This window comes from Capricornis sumatraensis, chromosome 11, assembly GCF_032405125.1.
Source record: "Capricornis sumatraensis isolate serow.1 chromosome 11, serow.2, whole genome shotgun sequence".
NCBI classification, from domain to species: Eukaryota; Metazoa; Chordata; class Mammalia; order Artiodactyla; family Bovidae; genus Capricornis; species Capricornis sumatraensis.
In genome coordinates, this window is record NC_091079.1 from 95,261,043 (window position 1) to 95,268,492 (window position 7,450).

Sequence of the window (7,450 nt, forward strand, 5' to 3'; positions counted from 1 at the left end):
TGGCCTTTGCTGAGCAATTGCTATTGTTTTGTTAGTGGCTTTGAGTTTTTAAAACAGGGCATCAAAGCTTCCAAGACCAGGTGCTTAGGAGAGAAAAATGTTCTATGAATTTCAAAATCTTGATAAGTATCAAGAACCAAAGCTGTAGGCTTGAAGAGTATACCACAGCATTATGGAATCTGAGACTGTGGGATACAGATAAAAGAGGAGTTTTAAGTTATAGGGTAAGGAAATTAGAAAACAAGAACCAAAACGGAAGCTCAAAATCCAGAAATAAACCCTTGATATGAGAAAGACATACGGGGTGGATTTAGAAAGAAAAGTTGGAGAGCTCAGATACAGTGTGGAGCTTTATTCCCTGCCAGCCCATTCTCCCCTTCCCTGGGTGAAATCTTTATGAATGTCAGTGATGATATTAATATTTATTGAACAATAACAATATGCCAGAGTGTTCTAAGTGCTTGACCTGGATTATCTTTTATAATTCTACCTTCACCTCACTTCCCTGGTGTCTCAGAGAATAAAGAATCTGCCCGCAATGCAAGAGACCTGGGTTCGATCCCTGGGTTGGGAAGATCCCCTCGAGGAGCACGTGGTTGCCAGTACGTTTGCCTGGAGAATCCCCGTGGACAGAGGAGCCTGGCGGGCCACAGTCCACAGGTTTGCAAAGAGTCAGACACAACTGAGAGACTAAACACAGCACAACAGCTCACTGTAGGTGGTATTATTAGCTCCGTTTTATACATGAGGACTTGGGTGCAGAAATATTAATATTACGTAAATTTCCCAGGTCACACACTTAAAAAGTGTTGGAACAGAATTAGAAGCCAGACAGTAAACTCCCGAGCCTGCACCGTCTCTGGTGAGTTTGGGGCTCAGAAAGAATGACTGGCGCCTTGTACCCCATGCAGAATTCTGGGAGAAGAGGAACCTGACAGAATATGCATGTAGAGTCGGCCTCCAGGATGGCCTACCATGACCTCCTCCTCCTGGTGTTGGCATTCTTGCGTAGAACTTCTCCGCCGTGTCACCGTGCCCAGTAGAATGGTATGCGATTCGCTAGGCTAGATCACCAAAGGCAACGTGGCTTCTTTTTTGTTCTCTTTCTAAAATCACTGGCCCTGGGAAAAGCTAGCTGCTATGTCCTGGGGTGTCTTCAGAATCTCTCCCGAGACCCCAGATGGTGAGGAACTGGGATCTCCTGCCCACAGCAACATGAGTGACTTTGGAAGCAGACCTCCTCCAGTCCCAGCTGAGCCTTCCAATGACTGCAGCCCTGATGACGTTGTTACCACACAAAGGTTTGTGTGCCTGATACACAGTGAGGCCAGATAAACTGAGACACTGGAGTCTGGACCAGGGAAAGGCTTATTGTAGCACAAGCAAGGAAAACAGGTGGCCTCTGCTCAAAACCCCTGAATGCCCTGATGGTTTTGGGGGAAAAGGTTTTATAGGCAAAATTTGGACTGAGAGTTGCAGGGTATGTGACTTTTTTCTGACTGGTTGATGGTAGATGGATAGGGCTGTACTCCAGCATCTTGGGCTCAGCCTGAAGTTGCCATCCTCTGTCTGGGTAAGGGCCTTCTTTCTGCAGAAGATACGGTTACGTAAATTCATTGAGGAGGAATCAGGATCCTGACCCAAGGCTAGTTGGGGTATAGCTGATTTACAATGCTGTGTTAATTTCAACTGTGAACAGAGTGATTCAGTTATACACACATATACATTCTTTTTTAAAATATCCTTTCCCATTATGGTTTATCATAGGATATTGAAGATAGTTTTCTGTGCTATACAATAGGATCTTGTTTATCCAGTTTATATATAAAACCTTACGTCTTTTAACCCCAACCTCCCACTCCATCCATCTCCTACCCCCATCCCCCTTGGCAACCACCAGTCTGTACCCTACATCCATGATTCTGTTTCTGTTTCATAGATAGGTTCATTTTAAATTTCACACATGCGTGATATCATATGGTATTTATCTTTGTCTTTCTGACTGACTTCACTTAGTATGATAATCTCTAGGTTCATTCATGTTGCTCCAAATGACAACACCTCATTCTTTTTTTGGCCGAGTAGTATTCCACTGTATATATGTATCTCATCTTCTTTATCCATTCATCTGTCTATGGACATTTAGGTGGCTTCCATGTCCAAGGTTGGACTATTGTATCTTCGCCTTATTCCTGTGTTCATTCCCTCCCATCCCTGATTAAAGACTGAATCTGCTCTTTGGAACTCAGGGAAGGCCAAGGAGGTTGAAGTCTGTTTCTTAGAAACAAGAAATGAAGGAAACAGAAGGGATTTGTACCTGGGAGACCCACAGGGTCCTGCTTGGTTTCAATATCTTGACTGCAGCTTCGGGAGAGACCCCAGGTAACAACCACCCACCACCCACAGGTTGCTCCTGAATTTCTGATCAATGGAAACTGAGATAATACATGTTTTTTGTTTTAAACCACTAAGTGTTGGGATAATATTTTATGAAGCAAAGGATGACTAATACAGTCTAGCACCAAAAAAAAACAGTAGCTTCCAGAGAAACAGTGGTATAGCAGGTTTGTCCAAAGAGAGCATGAGGTGATCTATCTTTCCCCCAGCAAATATTTTTGGTTAAGAATTAAGGTCTGAGAGGGGAGCCCAGGACTAGGGTGACAGAACCCTATACTAGGGTCTGCAGAGTGGACCGCCCATGTCAAGGCAACCAGACTCCAGGTTATGTCTCTGAGGCCACATGTGAGAAGTGGTGGAGGCAGAGACTGATACCCAAGATCAGGTAGCTCCAGCTTCACTCAGTGCAGTCTTACCTGAGACAGGTCAGCACACCTGTCCAACTCCCACAAGCCCAAGATGACTCTCTCAGGATCTTACAGCATTGCAGGAACTTTACTGCTGGGGAAAGGACATAAAGGTGACGAGAAAGATGGGACAGTCTTGAGAGGCTAAATTTTAAACTGAAAATCACTAAGTTTTACCTTGAATGAATTTTCTACCACAAATTAGCATTTGAGAATAAAATTAATTTCAACTACAGAGAAATAAGTTATTTATAGACTTTTGCACAATCAATATTTGTTGCTCAAATCTCCACACCCACTGTTTCACGAATGGTAGGGATTCTTGATCCCAGAGCAAGATAGAAGAAATAGATCAGTAGTGTCACAGAAGGACAGTGCTGATTTCCTTTGTTCAGAGATATAACTGCATTACTTTCAGTGATGAGTTCAGTTCAGTTGCTCAGTCATGTCTGACTCTTCGTGACCCCATGGACTGCAGCACGCCAGGCTTCCCTGTCCATCACCAACTCCCGGAGTTTGTTCAAACTCATGCCCATCGAGTTAGTGATGCAATCCAACCATCTCATCCTCTGTCCTCCCCTTCTCCTCCTGCCTTCAATCTTTCCCAGCATCAGGGTCTTTTCCAATGAGTCAGTTCTTCTCATCAGGTCGAGTACTGGAGTTTCAGCTTCAGCATCAGTCCTTCTGATGAATATTCAGGACTGATTTCCTTTAGGATGGACTGGTTGGGGCTCCTTGCTTGGTGATGAGAAATAAGTCTTTATGGTGAATAAGCTCTCTTGCTTTGTACTACTGTTGGCTAATACTCCTGATATACTCACAATGTTCCAGGGAGTTGTTGTCACCATTTTACAAATATTAAGCTTATTCTGTTCTCACAGAAAATCTATGGGGTGCTTATTAGTATCAGCCCCATTTGAAAAATGGGGAAACTAAGGTAAGGAAGCTTAGCTAACAACCAAATGTCATACATAGCCAGTCTGGTTCCGGGGTGAATAATTTAATCAGTCTTCTCATGCTCATCAGAATGTATCTTATACTCCAAATACTTTATTTTTGGTTTTGTTGTTGTTATCACTAAGTTTAGTCTAACTCTTTGCTATTCCAAGGACTGTAGCTCAACAGCCTCCTCAGTCCATGGGATTTCCCAGGCAAGAAAACTGGAGTGAACTATCATTTCTTTCTCCAGGGGAACTTCCTGACCTAGGGATCGAACCTGCATCTCCTCCATTGGTAGGGGAGTTCTTTACCACTGAGCCACCTGGGAAGCCCTTATTTCTAGCACATCAGGTTTATCCTAAGAGCTGTAACTAAGTTGGGAAAGTGTATGATTTAGATCCAAATTTACTGTGGAATTTCCTGACGAAAAAGAGTTTATTGGCTGATTTCTAAAATGGGGCTAATTGCAGTCATCTGCATGCACAGGTGTTTATGGAGATTATTCTGCTAGTATCTGGAGAATTTCACTTTGAAGTGAATGACTTTAGGTGTCCTGGCTATGGGGTGGAGAGCTCTATGAATCTTTAAGGACTGGCTTGTAAACATGTAATCAGAGGATCTGGTGTTGCCTGAGAATCCAGAGCAGGTTTTAAATAGCTCACAGAGCACTAGGCTGGTCTTTCCAAATCCAAGTTATCAAAAATAGTTTCCTAGTTTGTGCGTGTGACCTTTCCTGGCTGCAGACACTGAGCCACAAGGCTATTTTGCCTTTGCCTGTCACCAGAAGCAAAAGCAAACTGCCGACTTTTTCAAATATGAATAACAGAGATCTAAATAATCTCAAATGTGGTGCTAACACACAGCCCTGCGAGGCCTTTGGGTTTCCCTGAGTTCAGGGGAACTACTCTTTCCATCAGATACCTCCAAGACAGGGAATGGGCCTCAGTGGCCACGTCCTGACTTCATCAGCATATTCAACCAGAAGCAAGACAGCCACAGACGCCCAAGGATCCTTCTATAGACAACTGGAGAATCTCTGATGTTGTTGATTAACTTGTTTTACTTGACTTATCTAAAATTTACTTGTCTAATACAGTCTGGTGGCTTTGCTCACTTCACTAGACCTGGAAGATAGGCTCAATCCAACACTTCCAAATCCATTTTATGAACTTTTCATTTGAGGACTGTTCTAACACCTATATGTGAAGTTAGCAGGGAATAAGAAAAATGATTGCTATGCTGAGATATTTTCTAGATGGTAGTCATGTGGAACTATTGTGAAACATGAAAAATTTAAAAAAAAATCCTAGAAGATAAACATTTAAAGTACTCAGTGAGTGGAATTTTGGCATTGTTCTATACTTTAAAAAAATCTGCTACTTTGGTCCAGAAAAAGATAGAAGTTTCAGCGTTCTTTTCTGTAAAGAGACTTCTAAAGTGCCATCGGGTAGAACTGATATTCACGTGAAATACTAGGTCATAATCTCTTAATACTGCTTTTTTTAAATTTATTTTTATTGAAGTATAGTTGATGTACAAGGTTGTGTTAGTTTTAAGTGTACAGCAAAGTGACTGGGATATTTTTCCCATACAGGTTAGTACAAAATATTGAGTATAATTCTTTGTGTTATACACTAAGTCGCTGTCATTTACATTACATGTATCTGTGTGTATATGTTACTTTTTAATACGCTCCTTCCAGTTTTCCAATGAATATTTATTGTTAGGTAAGGCACGATTCAGGATCCGGGGGTGGGATCACCATGTGCCCAGGTGCTCCTTTGCAGCCCTGGGAGAAGGATGGGGGGCAGAGGAGGGGGTGGAGCCACTGTGGGTCTTCCCAGGACGCAGTGTCTCAGGCTGAGGGGCAAGCCGTGGGGCAGGAGAGCTCGCACACACGGAGCCCTTCCCGTCGGGCGGGCACACTCCCGCTAGCTGTCACTGCCTTCTCACAGCAATGCAGGTCCTGGGAGCTCTGTTCACAGTTCCAGTCTGCTTCTTGTTGGGTGAGGGGCCGTCAAAGCGTCAGTCTGGTAGTTCTTGGTTTGGGTCTTGCTGTCTTCAGCAATAGTGCTGACTCCCAGAGACACCCCCGAAGCAGCGCGGAGCTATGTCTGATACCGTTGTTAATCACCTAAGGGCTGGACTCTGCTGGTGGTTCCATGGTTGAGAGTTTGCCTGCCGATCCAGGAGACATGAGTTCAGTTGCCTCATCTGGGCAAATTCCACATGTCATGGGGCAGCTGAGCCCGTGTGCTACAGCTACTGGAGCCCCGCTGCCCTTGAGCCTGTGCTCCACAAGAAACCGCGCCCAATGAGAAGCTCGCGCATCGCAGCTAGACAGTAGCGCCCAGCTCTCTGCAGCTAGAGAAAGCCTGTGCGCAGACCACAAATAAAATAAATAAAAAATGTTTAAAAGGGACTGGGTTTAATTTTCTGGGTGAGTTAGTTGAGATTTAGCACTGTTTACTTTTCTGCTTCATGATTATAAGTCAACATTTATTCAGAGAATGGAATAAATAACATTTTATTTTCCTTATTTATAAAATGAATAGATATTTCTTGAAATGTGCACTCTGTTTTTAATGTGGGCAACTCACTAGGACTGCTGTGTTTTTTCACATTCAGGTGCTTTTATTTTTTATTTAAATCTGTTTATTTTTAATTAGAGGATAATTGCTTTAGAATGTTGTGTTGGTTTCTGCAATATATCAACAAGCGTCAGTTGTAGGTATACATTAGGCTTGCTGATTTTTTTAACTGACTGATTCTTGAATCAGGCAGGAAAAAACTTTAAACTACACTTTCAGGGCACTCATCATACACTTTAATTAACTTCTGCTGCCAAAACTTTTCCTGTACCGGAATATTGCTTACCATGGGTCCATTTCAAGCTTATGGAACACTTGCACGTTCACAACCATCACTGCTTCCGCCTCTGTTTTTCAGTTTTCATTTCTTAACTGAGGATTCATACTGGTCTAGCTCATCTTTCTGATCAGGTCTTAAGAGAGCACCACAAGCCCCTGAACCTTGTGTGTGCTGCGTGCCTTTGGGCCAGCTGCCTTCCCTGGCAGACACAGATGCTGGGGCAAAGTGAGTTCTCACAGAAAGAGGTATGCAACATGGGGCTAATACTGGCATTTTTGGGTATAATGCAAAGTAGGAAACTAAAGATTAACCTAGTTCCTAGAATATTCCGCTCTTTTGAAATAAATTCCTTGCAACTTATTATGGAGCACTTGACCTTGATTTTATAATCAGGATCTTAGTTCAAAGAAACAAAAACAGCTTTTGCAAACTACTGCTGACACTGTTGGTGGGCTGATCCAACGGTTCTTCCTGCCCCTTGAACTGGAGAATTTCCCTGAATTTTCTTGATTTTCTGGTAAAAGAAACTTGTGAGGCAGCATTGTGAGTTTGTCTTCCTCTCGCCTTGGTTGCTGGTGCTAAGCCTGAGTTCTAGCAGCCATCTATCTAGTAACTATTAGGGGGTAAGCCACTGGACCAATTTCTACATCAGCCTTCCTCTGAGGCAAGTAAAAAAGATGACTATATTTTTAAAAGCTACTTCAATTTCCTGTAACTTATTTGCATGCAGTCCTAACTGATACAGTAAAATATGGTTACACTAAAGATGGTCATGCCAAAACTTAGAGGACTGATGATGATATTGAAGTCAAACTGAACACTGTCCTATTTTTTTC